We start from the raw sequence: 25646 nt of genomic DNA on the forward strand, positions 1-25646 counted from the left end.
TAATCACTCGGCTTTCCCGCGTGTTTTGAGGCAAGCAGGTCTCTCGCGTAATCCACCTCGCCGATAACTTGAACCTTCTGTGTTATCAATCTGAGATTTTCGTTAATCTAGGATTTATCGGTGATACCTGCTCTTATCTTGTTTTGTGGGGCATAGCTTTCCAACCGGTGACCATTTTTTTTTTATTCTCATTTTCGTTAGCACCGTGAATTAAGGCTTCTGCCTCCTTGAAAATACGCTGTTAAACTCTTGATTCACTTCTCGCCTCCCGTGATTCAAAAGAATAGCATGATTCTCTATTCTGCTAAAATAAACTGTATTTTTTTCCTTCCGTGAGCAGAGTCGTCAAAATGAGAAATATCCGGGATTGGTCTGTACTGTGATATTAGGTTAGGAAGCATTACAGAGCAACATTGTGACCATCTAGTTTTTCCGAAAACTGGAATAAAATGTCACATATTTTTGTTCAATTTCGTTATCAACATCAAATCTCAACAGTAATCCAAATTATTATTCCAAGGATTTTAGGGAAATTAAGGTAGGGAAATATTCAAGGTGGTAAAAATACAAGGTGGCCGACATTCGTAAGACAGAACAGGAATACAAAGAAAAACGAATTAATTCCAGTGCATCCTATCAGCAAGTGACAAAACGTAATTCACAGTCGAGTAACCGATTATAAACTTACGTTTCACATCGGACTCTGCCGGCATCCAGCTCAAGCAAGCACGAGAATAAAAAGCAATTCACAGTCATAATTGTAAAAGCACTGCGAAGACGTGATATGCCAAGCCCAGTGACACAGACCATGAAACGTGGGCCTGATCGTGAACTTTACCTTGGCCATGAAACAAAAATAACTTACATGAACCGCAACAAATAAAGACACGCCCTTAACGCTTACTAAACAACTTTCTCGACTCGGGTTCGTTAATATTCTAGCCCTAGTGTTTAATTAATAGAGTCAGACACTGATCTGCTTGATGTAAGAAACTTATTCAACGCCAACCTTTGAAGTGAGGAAGGAGTCTTCACAGATGATTATGGAATGAACAACTCAAAGCACCTTCAAACTCCTGCATCTACACAGTGGAAACTGGTAACCCTCTTTGGATTACATAGTTCCGTGACTTCTTTACCTCTACTGACAACCTTCGGAATTCTCTACCTGCTTCTGTTCCCGAATCTGATCTTTCCTTCAAGAGGCAGGTACGCTGCTTGCTTTTTTTTTTTTTTTTTTGACCCCGGGCTAGACAGGGGCACTGTGTTGTCCGAGCAGTTGACAAATGCTGCTATCGCCAGTTTTAACAATGGAAACTCACAAAGGCTTTGACTTTCACATTTACATTGAAACCTTCAATGCATTCTGACCACCTAACAAATCCTGCCCAACCATGCAATGCTTCAATAAATGCTAATTTAAAGGCGAATGTAGCCTCAACTTCCCTGGAACAATTTACCATTTTACTAGCAAGCGACGTCGTTGCCATATTACCAAGACGGTGAAGTACACGAGTTTTACTGATAACCACAATGAATGGAACTGTGACTCTAAGCAAAGAGAGCACCTCGTCTCACAAAATAGTGTCTCCTCCACCATCCTTCATTTTCAATGTAACAGTGAGACACGGCGCACGGCACTTTCCACCTTTAAGTTTTACCAGAAAGAATCGTCACTATCTACTTAATATATTGGTGCTGAAAATATTAGCTTCTAAATAGTTTGTTCCTATGTAAGGCACAGAAACAATTTTACTATATCTTCGCAGCAAGAGTCCTAATAAATTTTCTGAAGCCCTTCCAGCTAGTAACTGTTGGCTGCATGCTGGATAACTTAAAAATAGGTGATAAAATAGGTAGAAAAAATAGGTAATAACAAACAATCATACGGTTGTATTAAACACAACTGATGGTGGTAAATTCATCGTTTCACTTGGTACACAACCATACTAGAATCATAACACCAGTTGATGTTAACATTATTACAAAACTAGTGGATTAAATTAAGTTGGTCGCCACTGGCTTTGGTAATGGAGGCATTAAAACCGTTATCTTTGTATGAATGACTGTACCTCAGAGGATGCTAAATTACAGTGGATATAAATGAACATTCAGAATTTTAAAAAATTAATGTTTGGAAAGCATTCAATATATATATATATATATATATATATATATATATATATATATATATATATATATATATACTCGTATAGAGAGAAAGAGAGAGAGAGAGAGAGAGAGAGAGAGAGAGAGAGAGAGAGAGAGAGGGGGTTTTCCCAAAATCTCACTACATCAGGTTCAAGATTGCGAGTCCAATGCTCTCTTGACATTGAGAAAATGACGTAAGTATTTTCAAACGGCGCTTTTTTGGGAGAAGGCGGGACGGTTAAAGAAGGGCGGAGCTTCCGGGAAATAAAGGAGTTCAATTAAATACTTTTATCGAGAGAACCACCGCTACAAGAAGGCAGATTCAAACAGTAAAAGCTTACTCATGCAGGTCCCACTTACGACAAATAGGATTTCCTCTGACAAGCCTGATACTCCGTCGTCGGACCTCACTGCGTTAATGGAGCCGAAACTTTAAGGGATCCCTTTTGTTCGGAGCGTTTTACAGAAACATTTTACATAGCGTAAATTCATTCCGAGTAAAAGATAAAAAATAATTTCATTTATTTATGTAATGTGTGTATAATTGTAACTGTAATGACATCCCATAACATCCCATCTACAGGCACGAGTAGAATATAAAAAATAATTTCATTTATTTATATGTGTGTATAATTGTAACTGTAATGACATCCCATCTCCAGGCAGTCATTATAAAGCCCTATCGGTACCATTTTTTACCGTACCCTTGGGAACTCGAAATGAAATACAAGTTCAGCATTCTACCTCCCAGTAAAGTATGCGAAAAGGGAAACTTTGCAAAAACTAAAAGGACTTTTTTTAAAACAAAACTCAAATGATTACTATAAGATGCTATAACCGTGACAAAGGTACGCTAAAGGACAGTGGCAGGTCACTGCCAGCGTCGTGTTCCAGATCCAGAGGTCCACACTAGACCACTTATCCACTTCCGCAAATCCATCTCCACTTAAGAGGCCCGCCCTGACCTAAGGCCGACTTAACCTATACAAACAGCAAACGACAGTGAGAGATAACTATGACACGACAGCATGTGATAACCTTGACATTTGCAGTTCTTCTTCTTGCTGCAAGTAACAGTAACGGCGATATTAAGAAAAGAAAAAAAAGGATGACTGGCCTTAGTTGAAAGTTGTTGTTCTACATAATAATCATGCTTATTGGTTGATGATCTCACACTTGGGGAAGACAGTCAAAATTAAGCTTGTTCCATCGAATATCGGGCTAGTGCGATGTTGCTTCGTGGCATACATCAGGGGAAAGGCGTCCCCATGGACAAATTCTACTTGATTATTCGAAAGGAAGAGATAACTACCTTCTGGTAGGGGCTTACAGAGCAAACGTGAAATGATGTCAGCGCAAAACATTGGTTCACAAACGAAGAGTCAAGCAATAAACGCTTTTTCCAATTCAGAACACCAACATCAAAAGCAATAATAAACCATAACGACATTCAGCTGAGATTTAACCACACTTAAAGAAGAAGTCTGTGAATTTTTAAGTCGTACAGAGAAGCAACGGTGTCTGTTGTCACTTGACAGAGAGACCTTGAACGAAATAACAAATGATCAAATCGATCCTTGATGGGCAAAACAGCCCTCGGTATGTAGGTCACATCGTAACTCGACAGCTCGAACATCCTTCGTTGCCAAGCAACATTTCACTTGAATCCAGCCAACTTTAATGACGACCCTCGTCACCTTTCACTCCAAAGTGACGTCCCACAGGATCCTTTATCGTCCACGTCGTATGCAGCCTCCTCGTTAACCTCGGGATTATCTGCTACAACTTAAGGCGCTATCTATAACATCTTTTAAAGCTGCCGATTTTCCGTACACACTTCTTGCTACTTTCTCTTGGCATAACTTCAGTTTTTTATTGCCTAGGTATCCGTCACTGGCAGTAACTCCTTCTATATGTCGCTGGAAGAAATTTATCACATACACTAATCAGCCACACAAATAAATAAATAAATGAAATTTTAAGATTCCTCCACTGACGAGCCTTAGACATTCATCATTAAAAAAGTTTTCCCTAAATATCTTCAAACAGAATTGAACTTCAGCTTGACAACCATCGTTAGCAAAATCTTCCCCGGGATCTCAACTACAGACAGATATTTCCAAGGGATGTCCGTTACTGACAGAACTGCTTCAAGATGTTCATTGGCAACAGCAGCGCTTCCTGTATTTGTATCCTGGGAGAAGCTTCCCCTATAACGGCCCGTGGCAGAACGTTCCGTGAAGGACTACATGTGGTAGAAAGTGTTCGATTGATACTCTCCAGAGACGACGCTTAATTTAACTACTTGAGCCCAACAGTGCATCTACCCCTGAAAGATTTTATCTGCTGCCAATCACTTCCCGCAACTTACAATGCATGTCACGGGCGCCTGCCGTAAAGATGAGAACCACTATCGGAATAAATATCACTTCCGAAAGTTTTGTCAGTTTCATTATCATTCCAGTTTAGTAGTAAAATCTGGTAAATATATGTTTTTCATCAATCATCGAAACAAGAATGTCCTATCCTAGGAAAAGGTAATAACGTTGAACGCATTGCCAACGAGGTTTGAGTATGGACGAAGTTTCAAACTAAGGTGAAAACTCTCCCATCCCATTAAAAGTTTAAACTAAATATTAGCCGAAACAAACTAAACAGTTACCTTCAGCAATTCCAGAAATCTGAGAGAGAGAGAGAGAGAGAGAGAGAGAGAGAGAGAGAGAGAGAGAGAGAGAGAGAGAGAGAGAGAGAGAGACTCACCAAAGGGCAAATGACTTTTGTCCCTTTAACTGATTTCTCCCATGAAAAGCAAAACTATTTTTCTTACAAGCAACATCACAAATATACATTAGGGACATTTCTAACTTCACGACTATTAGATCCACATCAATGGTGTTTCCTCCTACAAATAAACTGAAGTAAGTCTTCGAACGAAGAACTTGTGATTATAAACAATTATACTCGCACGTACATGACACGGCTCATGAGACATGCATGAGTGAAAGGCAATCACTCATCTTAATTGCTTCAAGACACTAATCAACAATTAAGTCTATGACTTGGCGATATCGCGTCACTTTCTGCACTATTCTTCTCTAGCATAATGAAAGATCAATGCATTTGTGTAAAAGAGAAAGGAATGGAATGGAAAATGTGATCAAACAATAGTGAAGTACACATTCCTAAGCATGCACACACGTGGATCGAAAAATCTATGAAAGACTTGAGGTGATATTTTATATATATACACAAAATTTACATACTGTGAAAAATGACATGAACAGAGGGTCTGCATACGAACATAACAACCAGCCCCAGGCTGGACGACGCAGGTCTGATCGCGGAGTTTACCCAGAAATGAAATTAATTTATGGATATACAACTTTTATAATTGTATGCCTGCGTAGTACAAATATACGTATTTATGCAATATAAAAACAAATACTCAAACCTGCCTATATATCTGTGTTCGCATAGACACTATTAAATCTACCCGCCCAAGTAACCTGGTTCTGGCTCCGATAACGCCATCGTGTAGATCATGATTGCCAAGTCAATCACTTAACCCTCGAGGAGATCATTTGGTTTGTGGTTAGCGCAAGCAATACTGATGGGACTGAATCCCAAAGTTTTTTTATGAACTCATAAAGTGCACCAGTAACTAAAGCCAACCTCAAAATATTTTCATTGACATAAAGCATTTGTGAAGTTAAACGCCCAAACGTATTCGTTAGATCTTTCAATTGATCTAACACCGAATGCACAAATGGAATTTATCATCATCTCAAGTTCTTAGTCATTTTAGTTCAAGTTATTTCACATCACAACATCAATACAGTGACCTTAACATGTTGAAGTTCAGTAATATCTGAACTGTACTGCAGTACTATATGCATCGCTAGTAGTCTGAATCAGACACAAGGGAAGCTTTCCCTCTGCTGACTTCAAATGTAATCCATATCGCTAATAGTTTGATAATTCCGTGAAAGAACAAAGTATTGAATCCTCTCAACATTTACCCGCATGCAAAATATGTGTAAAACATCCGTAGGGTTTCTACCGACGTTCATTAGTTTTGAACAAAAAATACCGAACTTTTTACATACGAGACTAGCAATAATTTTGCTTACATCGTTTATTATTCAGTTTACCGGTATCTTTAATGTATGGATGTAACAGGTTGAACAAAATTAGCCCAAAATGCCTCTCAGGTGAATGCGTGCACTCCAGATCTGTTTGTTGTTTTTTTAACACATTCTTTACCTGTTGGCAAGTTAAGAATGGAGGAGCACGGAAGTCCTGCTTTGCTTCCTCGTTACTACAATTTAAACATTGTATTTTACATAAAAAAATTGTCATATAACACCCGAACATTAATTTTTATGTTATCATGATCGCCGTCATCAGAAAGTTGAAATCCATCCAGAATTCTAAAACTTACAGCATCCGACCCCAGAGTGAAGAATTACAAACAGGATGTAACAATTTCTTTAACAAGTTTTGATACTCAGATAAACCCCCAGTTTTCAGAACGAACCAGCCAAAGCGTCTCTACTGATAAAAGTCATCAATGAGATTTTCTTTCAATGACACCTTCAAGCAATGAACAATAGCAACATGGAGTCAAGATGTCTCGACAAAATCAACTAAACGAAGCATTACCGCAAGGACAATTTTTATCCAGTACGAGACTGGCAATCAGCCACCACGAATTGCCAGAGTGAAGACCATTGTAACCACAATTCCAATGACACAGTCTTAAAAAGGCCTGGGACAGGTCTCGCTTGCAAGGTGAAAGGTTATCCCAGGCAGCGACAATTCGTTCACAGTTACTCAAGTCGATATCTGAACCGTCCAACTTTTACATTATAGTGCATTTCATATTTCCCATTTTCACATCTGAAAATATAACGAGAAGCAAAACTATGCTACAGTGAAACGATTTTTTTTTTTTTTTTTTTTTGTAAGTCAGATTCCATAGTATTTTAACAATTAAAAAACAATATCTCTAAGATATGACGCTCACGGACTCAACTAGAGAAACGACATATGAATTCATTATATATATATATATATATATATATATATATATATATATATATATATATATATATATATATATATATATATAGGACAGTGGAGTTTTGTAGGATAAAATAAGATGCAACTTTTAAGTATCGCAAAACCTATTACGGATACACATTAGCAGGATTACTACCTAAATCTGTAGTTCTTCTGATATATGTATCAAGTCTATCCATCACCCAATTCGCGTGAAAATTCACCCAAAGCAGAAGAATTCACTGAACGTAAATGTTAACTTCAGCTGGAAAGAAGACGGCCTAAATTGAATAAAGATGAAAGTGCCAAGGAGATGAAATGATGAGCTGTTGTAGATATTAACTTATAATGTATAAAATAGGAGGCAGAAGAATACGAATAGTAGAGCAGGCAGACTGAATACTGAATTTGCGAGGTAAACATGTGTGCAAATGTACGAGTAACGAAAGAAGGATTTGCTCTGAACTGAAACTGTTAACCAAGAGAGTATGGGGGACAGAAATTTTTGGACAATCCTCTACCTAAAAAATAACTGAAGAAATCTTTTAAAAATCGAGAGATTTCAACTGTTGATCCTGTCAGGTACAGATCAAGGATCATTAGAAGAAAGCAAACGAATCAAAAATCATGTGATCCTAAAGTGACTGCAAATGATGAACATATAGTACTGTTGTGAAGAAATGAAAAAAAAATCTATTTAGAGTTTAAGCAACCTAACGAAACCCTGCAGGAGAGAAGGAATTATAATTGAACTGTTAAAATTCTGGACCAAAAGCCACAAAACTGATGGCGTAATATAAAAGAATATACGAAGGACAAGACTGAAACATCTATTGAAAGGCAAAATAAATATGTTATCATTGTGGTCATCACAAAATTATTAGCATGATACCACTAATCTGAATTATGACCAAGGTAAATTCTTAAGCTTTGAGGAGTAGCACCACGAATTTAGACCTGAGAAGTATCTGTGGCGACGAGAACCACTTCGGTTGGAGGACCTACGACACAAAACAGGCAGAAAAAGCATTAGTTCATTTCGAAGTTTTTGAAAAGACACTGCACGTCTCAACTCGATGACGATGACGTATATAGGTACAGACGGAAACTTAGATTAGAAGCACAAAACGTTTGATCGTGCATGTGTACACGGCTTCCATTACAGCAAACGTCAACGTACGAGTAGAACCCCATCGATAATACGCACAAACAAGATCCCGTTCACTTAGAAACATTCACCCCATGCACCTCGAACTGACATACAGGCCGGGGCAGGGTTGTGATACGGACACAAAGAGATCCACTTGCTGGCGCAATAAATTCACAGGTTTCCCACGTAACGTAGTGTAACGAAGAGCCATCACGACTTGGACACAAAAAACACCCACCTTTGCCCCCGAATTCTCATTACTGTGCGGTTTCACAGTTGGCAGTGACCTTGACACTATATACATGGAGGTCAAGGAACAGCGTAGCCCACGGACACTATGACCAGTCAGGAGGAATGGCTGATTTAATCTCATTCACTGCGAATTCTGATCAAATTTTACATAATTATTATTAAGAATGGCAAGTGCTAAGACGACGTAAGATAAATGTTTCCTTATGTCGCCAAACCATATTTATGTGTAAATCAAAACCATGGTGGCAATAAATAACTGTAAATTTGCACACACAGAACAAGGCAAGATGAAGATCGTATCTCGAACCGTCGACCTATTGAACTATTAATTTAAAAATAAATTTTAAAGATAATGCGCAATCATCTCAATACTTTAGTTTTTTAGATTAGGACTAATAAACGATTAAGTTGTAGATAAAATGTATCAATTCTATCGTCGTCACTCTGAAACACACAAATGCCTGTCTCCCGTACCACGGGGTGGCTTCAGAGAAAAACCAAGTCAAAGATCAGTGCTACTTCCAAACTTCAACTGCTGAACTGGTGATGAACTCCCTATCTACAAAAACTTCCATAACATTAGTTGATTCACCAGTAGCGCATAGAAACTCCATACCCACTGCCCAATTCACTTTTGCCTTGCACGCATTCCTTGCTCCCTGGACATTCCAACCCTTTATCCAGCACTTTTGATGCCCTCCTCTTCTCCTTCCTCCAAACAATGCCGATTTATATACTTTTCACCACTCTTTTATCGCCAGGCTCTTGGCATGGCAAAACCGTGTCATATAAAGAACAGATACAATTTTTCCACCTATGTTAAAATTTCTACTACTTATCTGCATTTCTCACGCTCTCAGTCCTTTTACCCTATGTATAATAAGCAAACAGTCCGCCTCAAAAGTTTTCATCTTCTTACAGTTGAATTCGAAAACCACACTTCCCAATGATAAAGGAGTTTTGGCACAACAGTACCTTGATATATTATAATTTATGCATCCACAGAAACTCCAGTCTTCCAAATATTGTTCTTACATCATCCTGCCCTACGTCACCTATTAGGTGACACTTCTTCTCTCATCTATTTTCACTTGATACATTTACTTACAAATACTTCTCCAAGTCGACCATATCAAAATTTATTGCTCTTTCTTCATGATTTTCAGTCAACCTATAACCGTGCTTCTGATAACATTCACTTTCAGCTTTCTAATTTTAAAACTTTCACGAACCGTTCTTACTGCATCCCACAACATTGCACCTAATCCTACTGTCCTCCTGTCAAATCCCCTTTTCACTCCGCCCCTGAAGATGCTGAACAGGAATGGAGACATTACGCACCTTCGTCCGGGACTCACGCTAACCAGTCACCCTCCTACGCATTCTAATGCACGCTTCGCTTTCATCATAAAAAAAAGTTGTACATCTCCAATAGCCGCCACAATGAAATGTGGCAAGAATTTTTAGGACAGGAAATGCTCTTGAAAACAGGAACAAGCTGCCTAAAATCTTTTTCTCATATTTATTGAAAAGCAATAAAAAGGGGAAATCTGAACTTGACATTATCATGAATCATAGTAAGGCTGACTTAAGTACGTTAAGCAAAACAGTAAAACCCAATTTTATCTGATACCACTTAGATAGGGCGGCATCATTAAATCAATATTAAAATCTGGAATTCCGGAACTGCAGTGACATTATCTCCATTGACGCAAACAAAAGGCACTATTAACCTAAAGTGAATTCCTTTCGCAATCTTCAAACTCGTCAGTTTTTTTTTTTTATGTTAACTCGAAATCTTTCGAACAGGAACACACATGGTCATATATAAAGGGAAAAATTATATACAGTATATTTTACATATATATATATATATATATATATATATATATATATATATATATATATATATATATATATAAATATATATATATACATATACATGTATATACATATTATATATATGAAATATATACATACATATATATATATATATATATACACATATATATATGGTATACTAATGTGACAAACCTTGTCATCCACCATACACACTAATAACCAAGAATAAAGAAAACTTATTTTTGAAAAAGTTTTCACGTGAGAAAAGTGTAAAACCTAAGATTTTATTTCCGTTATGACCATTGTTTTTGTTTTCAGCGTTAAATCGGATGTTTAATTATGTCGGAAACCACAGACTATAACATCAGACCGAGCTTTTATTTCTGTCCAGCCCTATGCACAAATATATATATATATATATATATATATATATATATATATATATATATATATATATATATATATATATATATATATATATATATTACAAAAACATATAGACAGATAGATAGATAGATAGATAGACAGATATAGACCACTTGGTTTGCAGAAACAACAACATTCTCACCCATACTGTACAGCCCCAGTAGTGCTACCTTCATTCACTTGTTTGAGACATTGTACCAAGAGGAAATTGCCGCATAAATATGTGCGTTTACGTAAGAAGCTTACTGCCTGAATATGAGAGAGAGAGAGAGAGAGAGAGAGAGAGAGAGAGAGAGAGAGAGAGAGAGAGAGAGAGAGAGAGTTAACAAAAGATAAATATATTCATACTCAACGATTAACACGATTCTCAAACTACCACCCAATGTTCAAAACTTTATAAGGAGAGAAATCCCTGAAACGACTTTACAAGCGTAATCTAATCTACATAACCAACTTGGTTTTCTGTCCTGTAAACAGGACATCCCATTACTCAGGACACAACATAATAACAAGAAACGAAAAGTCATGGAACATATGATGACACTTACTAAGGCACCCCAATGCTTGTTTGGTCTCCCACCGCCTCTACAAACAGCAATAGCACGTACAACACAAACAGACTCTCTCTCTCTCTCTCTCTCTCTCTCTCTCTCTCTGAGAAATCATAAACTTATCAATATTATACCTAAGGAAGCAACCGCAAAAATCACAAATAAATTTTTCCACAAGAAAATTGAACGACCGAAACGGACCTACAATATCCCAATTTTCTATAAACTCAGGAAAGCAAAAGGTAGCATTCATTCCCTGGGAAATGACTGGCCCGCTGTTGTCAACAACGAAATACCACACCATTCACGGATGATGTAGAGAATTCATGATGTTACAGGCAGGTAGGCCAGCCACAACTAGTTACTGCTGATTTCAACAACTCGATGGTGAAACCTACTGCACGTACGATCGCCATGCTACAGCACACACGCTTTATGAAGACAGCTTGTGTGCAAGTCAAAACAACACTGGTTGTTTTGACACTACAGACGTCTCTCTCTCTCTCTCTCTCTCTCTCTCTCTCTCTCTCTCTCTCTCTCTCTCTCTCTCCATAACATCGGGGAAACCAATACCAAAACGTTCAAGGCACCATAGCTTTGAAGTTGAATTAAATCTCTTGAAGCAATGAAAAACAGACGAGGAAATGCATGCGAATGAAAAAATCCACATGCCGTAAATATTAAGATAATCCAGGTATTTTTATAATATATATAAATATAAATATATATATATATATATATATATATATATATATATATATATATATATATATATATATATTGCTAGAAGTACTCACTTCTTTGCAGCCCTCTATGCTAATTTGTAGAGAAACAGCAGAGAGAAACAGGGAGCGTTTAAGGAGAGACTCCCTGTAAATTAAGTTTTGCCCACTAAATGACTCAGGGTCAGTACTTTCTCTCGCAAGGGCCTCTTCAAAGTGCTTACCCTAATCTGTTTTATGACTGTCACTGGCCAAAGACTTTGTTCCCACACAGATTCTGTTCTTTGCGGCATAGCATACAGCAGGATTAAACAGGGACCGCCCTCCTCAGCCAGGACACCTGAATTGCTTGGGGCTATGAACATCGGCAGTGAACCTAGGCCATATAAGCATGACCCCAGGTCAACAACCGCAGAAGCAGACAGAGGACTGTCCCTATAACACGCTGCTGCTGGCGTGACCTCCGAGTTCCCGCTTGATCTCTTTGTCTGGCCAATCTCCTTAACCCCTGGGTGCTACCTTAAGGTGCCACATTTAGAAAGTCCCACTGATCTGAAAGCCATTTCATTCTGCAATCAAAGGGCATCGCTTAAGGAATAAAGGTACTGTGCAGTGGAGAGTGTTCGGTCATCTATCTATTAATCTCATTTCGTTTTCATTTTCCCCTTGCACTGTGGCAGACCTTGAATTCTGTTGGTAATTTAACTGAACATGTCTTGATGTTACTCCTTGAGCCTTCAGCATTCCCATGTAATAATTAGACTGTTTCAGCTCACACAGTGACTGTGTTCCTTTCTCCATACATTACAGAAGGGGTGTGTGAAACGCTGTAGAACATCTGCATCTTATGTGCCCCTACACCCATCAATCAAGCCTTCAAGCTGATTTTACTTATATCTCATTATTAATTGTGTGGCTCTCAGTAACTGATCTTCTGATTTACGTAAACATATTCAATTAACTTAGACCTGGAATTTCTCTCCTGAGTACTTCCATTTACTTGAATCATAATTCTCCTAGCATTTACTTCTTGCACAAAGTGTGAGTTCATAAAAAAAAATTACTAAATACTCTGAAGGCAACAGTGATCCACTAAAAAAGCTTATAAACCCCGTGAGGTATCAAAATATACTAAAGTTTATCAAGACACTTGTGAGGTATCAATATCTACTAAAGCTGATCAAAGGGAATCACTCCATTACTGTAACTTTACCTCCTCAATTCAAGGACCATTCAGTCGCCTAATTATTACCTCGCTTTCAAGACTATTAAGGGATTCAGAGCTCATGAAACATCGTTTTTCGGCAACACCTTTTTATCAAAGCATCAGATAAAGGTGAAAGTTGACAAGTGTATATTTTACAACCCTACCTAATTTTTGCAAGTATTATTTAGTACCTAAGTTCGATAGCTTTGATATTTATACAGTAAAATGAAGTCGCCAATGCCGGAACTGAGAAAATCACAAACAAGTATGAATGACAAGTATACGAATTTGGGAGGGGTTTCCAGCGGGCCAATCATGTGCCTTCTGTTCAAGTATGCGATGTCACTAGTGCTATGTAAGTATTCTGCATGGAAAGGTCATTCTTAAATCAGCAGCTACAGAGTGAATATGATAATGATATATATATATATATATATATATATATATATATATATATATATATATATATATATATATATATATATATCTAAAACAAAGCCGTATCCTCATCCCTCTACGTATTACCATTTCTATGTATTTATGACATGCTCATAAAATATACGTACAACTATTTGACACGACGCTCGCCCAGTACTACAAACAAAAACAATATTCTCCCTAAACAAAGAGGAAGAAAGAACGGAATACGAGTAAATAAAAAAAACCTCTTAGCCTTGAGGGCGCATTAATACTCCTTCTCTGACACAACCTTGAGGGTGAAACCTACGCTAATTTGCGGCCTCATGACGAAGTAATTAAGACATACCTTTGCAAACTAATGCATGCATGAGTGAAAGATAAACAAGAGAACAATTATCCTTTAATCAGGAAAAGGGTAGAGATCTGCAGGGGCTTGATGTAAAGTACACATCCAGGGGGGTTGAATTATCTAAGTTCAATGGACGTTAGAAAGATATCCGGTCCATCAGGTTGAGAAACTTAGTCATAAAAGAATATGGAAAAGAATGAACGATATATTACTGCCGTAGAGGAAACACGCTGAAAGGTATAATGCATATAAAAGTTTCTTACATACTCATCATTTTTAGGTGTGAGTCTCGTTTCAACCCATTAACACCTACGGCTTTTTAGAAGTTTCGCAAACATTTTGCTTTTTTCTGAGAGGTGTTCAACTCTTGCTGCACGCTATTCGTTATCCTGAACTGAGAGCAGCAAATAAGTGTATAAGGGACTTACGTAAAAGAACAAAACGCTAAGAACACTGATGAACCCAAAGATAATAAGAGAAGATTACAAAGGCAAAAAATTAATTATACTCTGCCAGAAAATTTTGTAATTCTCATAACTCCAAACAAGCAATCTCTCGCAAATATCTTGATAAATAAACACAAATCTTACTTGCAAACGCTTACACAGCTAAGCACCCCATGGTCAATGTTCTTATTTGACATAATGACTAATAATTAACGAAGTCGAGACTCGCTGAGGTCAAAAGGTTAAAAGCCAAAGCCACAAACTGTATACTGAGGGAGAAAAAAAAAATTCTTTATCCACTTCCAGGTTGGTTGTTTGTGCGCGTATGCCAAAGCCGGTGGAAGTGTTTTATTATTATTTTCATTATTATTAGTACAAGGAGTAATTAAAAAAAAACAACTGGTGACTTCATACTAGCCTGCTTCAACTGAATACAGTGTTCATAAGTGAAAAGCTAACTGGTATGGAGACAGGATACCTTCACCAAGGATAAACAGTGATGAATACGAAATACATCCTAACCTAACCTTCCTTCACTTTACCTAACGTAGGCAGCTGTCTCCTACCGAGGATGCAATCAGTACTATTGTGGGTCGGAGCTGCTTGCGATATCTTGAGTTGCTATTTCGTCCGTTGAAAATAACAACGAACCGGTTCATCTTTGATTCTGGGCGTGTGAAGGTTTCGACTTATTAATAACAATACATTTAAGCTAAATATCAAACACAATATATAGGACAAATATCTTACTTACAAAACGCTAATGATTTTGACGAGCAGCCAGGGTAGGTTCAAAGGGCCGAATAATAAGTGTCAGCTTGATTTGTGGAGAATTTAAAATTGTCGATTGATGTGCAAGATACGATGTCCTCGTCAAGCGTCTGCATCCTAATTCCAAGTTACATAACGCACACCAATCCTACAATATTCAGTGTACTTGAAGTGATCCCATTAATAATTTAAAGACCAGCCTTGCATTTGCATAATAAGTTCTCGGGATTTATACATAAATCTACTTATGAGATGGGAAAGAGGGAAACATGACGGATATATAATGTATTTATTGAAGTCCTTTAACAGTAGACTTCAGTTACACTAAGACAGAAGGAGCAATGCAATCAAAAACATTGTGCATGCATGAAGATCACGACTTAACGATAAGGCTGTGGGTTAAAAGGCCTTTAAAGAATAGTCAACCTTCCCCTTCGCCTGCTGTCACAACTTTGACAGTTTCTGATAAAAAATAAATAAATAAGTGTATAATAACATCAAGGACGATAATGAATTACAAAATGGTGTAAGCTTGGGAATATTTACTTAGGCATTCTTTCACCACTATGCCTGGTTTTATTACCCAAAATGGCTGTATCTTCCTTCCAATTACCACAACGAGCGACGACAAAAAACTTCCCTGCTATTCTCTCTCTCTCTCTCTCTCTCTCTCTCTCTCTCTCTCTCTCTCTCTCTCTCTCTCTCTTCCCGTCTTGAAACGTTTGGGCCAAAACGACTCGCCCGGACAGGGACTCGAACCCTGGACCCTTAGGTTAAAAGCCTAATGCTCTACCGACTGAGCTATCCGGGCTGCGACGCGCCATGCATCACAAGTACGTCAACTTGCGCGATTACAACATTGCGAAGGTCATTCAGCGCTGAAACGGAAATTGACAGTAAACGATCTGAAAGGTATCACAGGAGGAAAACCTCGCAGTTGCACCGTGAATCGACTGTTAAGAAGGGGGTGGAAAGTAAGATGGAAGAAAGAGAACACGATAGGAGGTACAGTAAAAGGAACGAAAGGGGTTGCAACTAGGGGACGAAGACGCACTGCAGAGTGTTAAGTGATTCCTACATGTGATATTGTATTATCCAGAACCATATTGGAAATTTAATAGACGCCTTCCTATTGGGAACACCCAACAGTTTTATCTTGAACCGTTAACGTACAGTCTAATGATTCAAAATTTCTAAAAAATTTGAAAATTACAATTATTATTATTATTATTATTATTATTATTATTATTATAGTTTAACCAGACCACTGAGCTGATTAACAGCTCTCATGGGGCTGTCCCGAAGGATTATAATGAAATGGAGTACCAGGTCTCAATGATGAATGAATAATGAAATTTTAAAAATATGCAAAAAGGCATATGCTTCCACACTAGAACACACGCACACATTTAATAAACTCAAGTTTCTTCTGTACAATTAAAAAAAATAAACTGAGTAATGATAAAATAACTTAAGATTTTTTAAAATTCGGATTTTTTTTAATATTAGCCGCCCCGTGGAATTTTGCATTTTCACAAATTACTTCTTATACTTTATCAATTAGTTTACATTTCCCCAAGAATATTAAAACTGAATCACTTGAAAATGTTGCAGACTCTGATAAAACTTCACCAATCGACCCTTTTCCAAAAGTCGATAACCGATGTTGGTTGTATTTTGGGCATTCGCATGACGCATGGTTAACTGTTATTATCACTCTGCATTCTGAGCGTTCGGGAGCTGATTCATGTGGGCTGCTCATTAAGTACCCATGCGTCAGACGAGTGTGACGTATTCGGAGACGTGTTAGAATTACTTGCGCACGTCTCTCTCTCTGGTATGATGCACTCCATTTTCTAACTCCGGGTTTTATTTGCTTCAACTTAATATTTTCCGGTTCTTCGTTCCACTTACTTTGACATCTGTTTATAATGCCTACTTTTATATGTGTTGTACAATCGTTAGCTGGGATATTCGCATTAGATCGTGTCATGTGAGCTGCTTCTCTAACTTCTTTATCAGCCTCTTCGCTTCCCTTAATCCCTACATGGGCAGGGATCCAACATATTTCTATATTTTTCCTATTATTATATAACTTATGGAGTAAATGATGGAGTAACGTTATAACTCAGCTGTAAATACCGAGGCATTATCAGGTAGAGAGAATTGATAAATTTTGTCTTAAGATACTTCAGCATATCCCACTCTGATTTAGATCCTTTTCAGCTTATATGCTCAATTGCATGTGGTCTGGGGTATATGAGTAACTTTTTGATATATATCTTAAGTGAGTGCAAATTCTTATTTCATTCATAATCCAAGGAGGTAATTTTACTATTGAAGGCAACTGCACATTTATATTCAACGACTCGAACAGTCTTCTAGCTCTAACAGGGAAAGGTGGTGATTGTTTATAAATACCTCTTAAGAGTTTCAAATAATTTTTTGGTTGGAGAATCACTTGTCTGAATTCTCAAGGTACTCTTCATTGTCACAAACTCTCTATGGAGAGACAGTGGTACTTCATTACATTCAACTTGTAAAGATGAGGTTGGGTGAGTATCAAATGCTGATCCCAAAAATTTTGCTGTTTGGCCAACTGGTATGGAATGATGTCTGATTTTTAAACACGACTGCTTGAGTCTTAAGTATAGATCATTGAAAGCCTACAGATGAGGGCCATTCATTAATTTTTATTATAGTTTCACTAACGATTCGCTCTACATGTTTTAAGCGAGATGCTGAATAATATACTGCAAAATCATCCATATAGAGGTTCATTTTTATTCCAATAGGTAGATTATATCATGTCATTTATTGCTAAAGTAAACAGTGTGCCACTAAGGACGCTTCCTTGTGGTGCACCATTTCCAAGTGGAAATGTACTTGACAATACATCATCAATTCTCACTTCAAAAGTGCGATTTGTCAGAAAATTTTGGATAAACCTGGATAAATTTCCACGAATGCTTTTTTTATGTAACGTTTTCAATATTGCATATCTCCATGTATTATCGTGTGCTTTTCAAAGTAAAAAAAAAAAGAGAATAGTAACTTATTTTCGTTCAAATCCTATTCGTATCTGGTCTTCTAGGTTAGATAGAGAATCCAGTGTAGATCTGTTACACTGTGACCCGAACTGAGTGGGAGTCAAAATTTTGTTTTCTCGAATGCGCCATGTTAGTCAAGCATTTACCATTTTCTCTAGTAATCTGTATAAACAACTTTTTACAGGAATTGGTCTATAATTCTTTACATTACTGGGATCCTTTCCAGGTTTGAGGATAGGAATAATTATAGCTTTACCCCCGTCATCAGGAAATAAACTTCGAAGCCGTAAGTGATTATAAAACTGTAATAAGTACGACTTTGCCAAAGGTAGCTAAGTGATGCTTCTAACGATGGCCAGGCTGCAGGCGCTGAGATGTCTGTTGGCTATAGGAGACACTGTCGCTGTAACTGAGGATAGTGGCGGCTGCTACAGCCTGCTCCCGTCTTGATCAAACCATCAGTAACAGCAAGACTTTGACAACCGTGTTTAGAGGTTACGCCGTCACGGTGAGTGCAGAAGCTGTGACTGCATATGTTGTATTTGAACTTTAATTAAGCAAGCTTTTTGCATAGTCCTCACAAAGTAAAATATGAGTGAAAGCGACTTGCCGTTACAGTCAGCATAACTGAGGATTTTGACGAGATCTGGCGATACAGTTGTAGGTAAAATTTCATATGAAAAGAAACAAAATGGGTCCCAGTTGATGATGTAGGCCGTATCCTTTCGTGTAGAGGATGTTTTCACAAATAAACCAGATTACTATAAAAAAAAATAGTGTGTTGCAGCAGGATGCACTTACTTTCTCTCTCTCTCTCTCTCTCAAATTATTCAAATGCTTTGCTGACACGTACCGTAATTTGTGAAGTTTAAGAAGATTCCTATGCGATAAAGCTTTCAAGATTCATTTAGGTTCAGAAGAATCAAAACAATTATTTTCAAACTTATTTAATTATCAATACCACAAGCAGGTTATGAATATAGTAAACGCATCAGAGTACTGATTTTTTGTTTTCCTTTAGGCTAATGCATGATGGATGAGGCTCGTGACGATATCGCTATACTAAAACCAAAATGAAATGAGCTCTCGGGTGGGGCAGCTGTTTCGGTCCTCTCCGCGTGTGTTTAACCCTCCGCATATCTGCCAAATCTATAACAACAACAAAGAATAACACCATTTCTCCCATTACAGATATCAAATATCATCTTCTTCGTTACGCAGAATTCTAAGACAATCACACAGGTTCACGACTGATAAAGTTTTTTATGCAATAACGAGAAACGGAATCAGACTTTCTATCAACATGGCATCTCATTTTGGCGCTGAAGCCAATATTTCTAACGGCTCCACGTGCGTTTAAATCCACGGATAAGCAGCTTAAGACTGTCTCCTTGGGGACACTCTCAGTGGTCACAGTATGTTTGGAGGCATTTCCCTTTCTACAGATATCTTGATTTCTTAATATCATAGGTAAAGAATAAATTAGTAAGCAAGTAAATATGAAATAATGCATCACATAAAGTAAGTTGGACGAGTGAGAAAATAAACAATCGTATACAAAGAGATCTCTCTCTCTCTCTCTCTCTCTCTCTAATAATTAAAATCACTGACTTAATTACAAGGTAGCTACTTGATATATATTTTCTGTATATCCGTATGTTTAATATATATATATATATATATATATATATATATATATTTTTTTTTTTTTTTTTGTAAAAATGTTCATCTTGCAAAAAGTTATTATTGTTTACAAAACAAAAGAGAATTATTGTGTTGTACAAAAAATTTTTAAGTGGTCAGTCACGAACCTGTATAATCTTTTAATTGTCCTGTCCCTGCTCTTGAACGGTTGATCCTAATCCTTTGTAAAAACCTCTTAAATATTTAATCCTGTTTTGGCAGTTCTACTAATTCTTCAATTGTGTTGGATTCCAGGTACATATGTTTCCTTTATAATCCCCATCTGTCATTTATATGAGCTTTCTTTGTAAACATACTTTTATATTTCTTCAGTCTGCTAAGTAAAGGACTAGTGTCGAAAGGCCTCTGCAGCACTCCAGTGTTTCCGTTTTCCTTCGTGGATTTTATCTTTATTTATATATATATATATATATATATATATATATATATATATATATATATATATATATATACATATATATATATATATATATATATATATATATATATATATATATATATATATCTATCGAGAAAGATGGTTTATCTTTTAATAAAATAAAAAATACTTCAGCAAGTATAGGGCAATAAACATGGATTGAGGGTAATTTCGGTGCAGACCTAGGATAAAACAACCTCGCACTCGTGGAAGCCCTGCTACAGTGGTTACTGCTCTGGGCTGCTCACCTGGACATACACCATACCCTCAGTGCACTTAAAGTCGCCAGTCCGTCGAGACCGCACCAAGCAATGGTGGCAAGGTTTGACATAAAGCTTTGCCTCGCTCGATCATATCGGGTACTCCAGTTTTACGGGTGGAGAGGCATGCCGCCACCTCCACCCTCCATCTAGGTTACAAGAGCAGTCTTGTCCATATTTCAGTGCCATGCAAATGTCGTCAACGATAGAGGAAGATGGAAGGTGTAAAATTGAATTCAATCCCTGCAGTGGATCCCTAAGCGCCCCCCACCCTCCCCCCAACCTCGTCAAGGGGTTGGGATCAGGGGGGAGAGAGATTACAAAGGGATTGCTGTCGTTTCTCTAAAACCACACCAACCCCCATCCTACGTCAGAAAAACTGATGAATGGTGTATCATCATCATCATCATCATGTTGGTTATTATTATTTTATTTGCAATAGTAGTACTTAATATCATTTACTTTTCAGATATGCAGAAACTGACTCAACAAGGAAACAATCATCATCCCCTAACAACAATGAATATAAAAAAAAATTCATCCTCGATCATAATCAAATGATAACATAGTCCTCTAAAACTTTAAAAAAACACGAATAAAAAAACGGCACAGAAACCTGCATAAAATAGTCTTCCAGACAGAACCGCGGAGTGATCCACCAGGACTCGAGGACGTGATCTCATCCAATGAAGATTTTTAATGGAAGAGGGTCCTCGCAAAAACTGGGTAACCTTCGAACATATGAGGCACACAGATAATCCGGCTGCGTATTATTACCTTTATTATTATAATCCCATCGGATTTTTTTTTACATTCGGTCTTCCGCAGCCTAAAACCCGTAATTATCAGTTATATAAAACGAAATCGATTTTTCGTTCATAAAGTTTTATTGCGGAGCAAATGCGTTTTCAATTGCTGTGTGAATTACAGCTATCCATATGTCGTATCCATACACGATTTCTATATATATATATATATATATATATATATATATATATATATATATATATATATATATATATATATATATATATATATATATATATATATATATATATATGGGGGCAGCCAGGAAAGGCAGCACGTATATTAAAACAACAGTTTATTTTCCGAGGGCGTTTCGCAATATCTCATTTTCATCTCCAAGGCTGCAGTTTACAATAGAATCACAAAAAACTTACAAAAAACAAAAAAATTAAAATAATTTAAAAATCACTATAAAGGTGGACATGACCTTCCTAAACTGAGTTAAAAAAAGATATTAAGACATCTAAAACGGGAAGAGGGTAAGTAAAAGTTAGAAGTACTCGAGACCCAAATATAAACAAACGACTAGACTAGTTATGCTACGAGTCGAATAGGTGTGTGGAGGCTGTCTGGGTGTCAAACGAGTGGGCTCAACTTCTTCCTTTTTTTAGATGTTTTAGTTATTTTTTAACTCAGTTTACGTAAGTTATGTCCGTCTTTATAGTGATTTTTAAATTATTTTATTTTGCTCTTTTTTTACAAGTTTTTAAGTGATTCTATTGTAAATTGCACCCTTGAAGATGCAATGAGATATTGCGAAACGCCCTCGGCAAAATAAACTGTTGTTTTAATATACGTGCTGTCTTTTCCTGGATGCAGCTTAAACTATATGACCTGTTTATATATATATATATATATATATATATATATATATATATATATATATATATATATATATATATATATATATATATATATATATATATATATATATATATATATATATATATATATATATACATATACATATATATTAAATGCATATTTACACATATACATACTTATATATACAAATATACATGAATCACGAAAATATGGAACGTGATGAATATATAAATAAAGATAAAATCCACGAAGGAAACGGAAACACTGGAGTGCTGCGAGGCCTTTCGACACTGCTAAGTAAAGGACTAGTGTCGAAAGGCCTCGCAGTGTTTCCGTTTCCTTCGTGGATTTTATCTTTATTTATACAAATATACATATAAAATACATACATATACATATAAAATATATATATACATTATATACATATATGCACTTATATACATGTATATATATATATATAATCTATAATTCAATTTCTACGTACATACTCATATACATTTAAATATACACTTATAATTATAAAGTAACAATCTTATAAGTTAAAGCAAGAAGTGAATTCTGAGCGAAACCTCCTCCCCCATTGTATTCAACTTTTTCCCCAAAAATATAAATTTGATACGGTGTATTTCAATGTCTTCAGCTTATTCAATAAATAAGAAACTTTTATTTTTTTAGAAATATGCAATAGGAAAAAATACAATGGAAAGGAAACTCACATGAAAATGTTCTCAAAAAAGAGCAAAATAAGCCTTTCTGAATGGAAAATGCTTGAAATGTAACATTTCAATGCGTCGGAGACAGTGGGAGTGACTTGGATATAATTTCGAACAAATACACTGAAATTCCCAACTCTGGGAGAAAACGATTTTTGTCAGAAAAGACGAGCAGACGCACAGCTAGAGGAAGCCACGAACTGCAGGGTGAGCGTCTCAATAAAGAGTGAGAGTGATGTTCAAGGATAATTTTTACGGGGTCTTTTTTCAACTGGGGAAAAAAAAAAAAAAAAAAAAAGGAGTCTAGTTTTGGTTCCCTCTGTTCCATGAGAAGGTCGATTCAGAATCGGGTTTTTGTAAAAATCAACTGAATACAAAAAAACAAACATGAATATATCACTCTCTTAGGAGTGAATATTTGGTCGCCAGCGGTCTGTATATCCCTTTAGCATATGCAATACGTTATAGATTTCCACTCCTGTGTGTCAGTCCTCTGTGGTACATGTGAATAACCAAAAGTCTTGATAATCATGTTAGAATAGCTTTAGAACATGAACATGAGCAGTAAATTCTTATAGTTTTCAACATATTTTCAGGTACTGGAAAGGGCCGAATGGACCTCAAGCAACGAATCTGATGTGGAGGAGGATGACAGAGACATTTGCAGCATTTTTTAATAGCCTCCTTTTACGTTTTTGTAAAAGAAAACTATTGTGCCAGCTTTGTCTGTCCACCCTCGGGTAACTACAAAAAAATAGGGGAAAAGTGCAAATGGTGATACAAGCACGAAACTTGGCTCAACTGTTCTTCTTGTCCTTTGGTCTCATTATCAACCGCTGGCCACACAAAATTTTGCCATTTTCCAAGATGGCCGACAAGTTTTCAAAATGGCATCCTGTGGATATTTGAATATTGGTATTTAATTGATTAATCACATTCAAATCCCTAAGTCACTCCCAGTTTATATTAAAATATATTAAAAACAAGCCTTTATATATGTAGATACATCATTTCTCTGCATAGAAATATCCAAGATGGCTGTCACTATATAAAAAATGTCTGCCAAATTGCCAAAAATTGGTACTTAAGCTCATATATGAGGCTAAAGGTCGGGTAATACATAGATTTGGGATAACTTCAGCCTGATCAGTTCATTTTTTGTAGATTAGAAATCAATTAATCCCCAGTTAATTAATTTTCATCCTCATTTAGAAATAAATGGGTAATAAACTTAATGTAAAAGTGTAATAGTATAGTGTCAGTGTACTACCAGGGCACACTGGGTGACACTATAGCTGTGAAACTCAGCATGGGGTTCAGTACTAGCTAATGGCAGAGATTTGTTATTAGTTTCCCAAATGCTGTTTAGCTAGCCCCCCTTAAAAGTTAAACAGCTGCACCTGAATTGACAGGATGTGCCAGCGTGGGAGAACCGACCCAAGGAAGGTGGGGCTTTACTCTTCTAGATGGTGTACAGATCACACGGGAATTAAATAGCATTGGATGAATGATCGGGCTAGGGGTAGGATTATGACATATCTGATTGCATTTCCCCTACAAGGGCTGCTCTTAGAGAGCATTGCAAGAGAGCTGCCTTTCAAGCAGGGCACATTTAGTACCGGTCTTTAGTATGCCATCCAGTTTTGCCCAGTCCAAGACACTGGGGATGGCAACAGATTGATGGCACCTGGTTTCCGTATTGGGAAGGTTTGCCAATAGTAGCAAAATCTTGCCAAGAACTGAATAAATGTGGCTGCAAAAAGGAATGCCATGGCAAGTGCAAGTGCTACAAATCTGGACTTAGCTGCACAGCTCTCTGCAGCTGCACTTGCTAAAACTAACTGATACACAATACATACTGGTTTCTCTCAGGAGATACACACTTTTTTTATCTTTGGCAGCCATTTTGGAAATATGGTGTTCATATGGTGGCCATATTAGAAAGATGGGTTCACTTTATCTCTTCATGACAGTAAGAATGCCACAATACAAATTCTCAATCATTATATGGACAGTATGCAACTTTTATAGGCTTATGAAATGAAAATATTTGAAATATACAGCAAATTTGCCGCCATTTTGGAAAGGTGTCAGCCATCTTGGAAACAGCCAAACATTGAGGTGGCCGGGGGTTGATTTTGATTTATGAGGAGAAGAGTTTTCATGCCAGATCTGTTGCTTGTATCACCATTTGCACTTTATTCCCATTATCCTGCTCCACTATGAGGCTAGAAGGCTGCAAATTGGTATGTTGATCATCCACCCTCCAGAGATCAAATATACCAAATTTCAGCCCTCTAGCCTATGTAGTTTTTATTTTATTTAAAGTTGAAGTTAGCCATAATCTTGCATCTGGCAACGATATGGGACATGCCACCACTGGGCCGTAGTTAAAATTTCATGGGCCGAGGCTCATACAGCATTATACCGAGACCACCGAAAGACAGATCTATTTTCGGTGGCCTTGATATACGCTGTACAGAAAACTCGACTGCGCCGAAGAAACTTCGGCGTAATTTTT

The 25646-nt window shown here is 37.0% G+C and overlaps 1 long non-coding RNA gene and 1 other non-coding gene across 2 annotated transcripts in view; both read right to left on the bottom strand.

The window, feature by feature from the left end:
• LOC136825627 (uncharacterized) overlaps positions 1-25646 on the bottom strand; it is a 315565-nt gene that overhangs the window by 136859 nt on the left and 153060 nt on the right. The gene's annotated exons all lie outside the window — the stretch shown is intronic.
• On the bottom strand, positions 16087-16159 carry TRNAK-UUU (transfer RNA lysine (anticodon UUU)). Its single transcript has one exon. It is a non-coding gene; the product is annotated as a tRNA-Lys (tRNA).

This window comes from Macrobrachium rosenbergii, chromosome 39 (assembly GCF_040412425.1).
Source record: "Macrobrachium rosenbergii isolate ZJJX-2024 chromosome 39, ASM4041242v1, whole genome shotgun sequence".
NCBI classification, from domain to species: Eukaryota; Metazoa; Arthropoda; class Malacostraca; order Decapoda; family Palaemonidae; genus Macrobrachium; species Macrobrachium rosenbergii.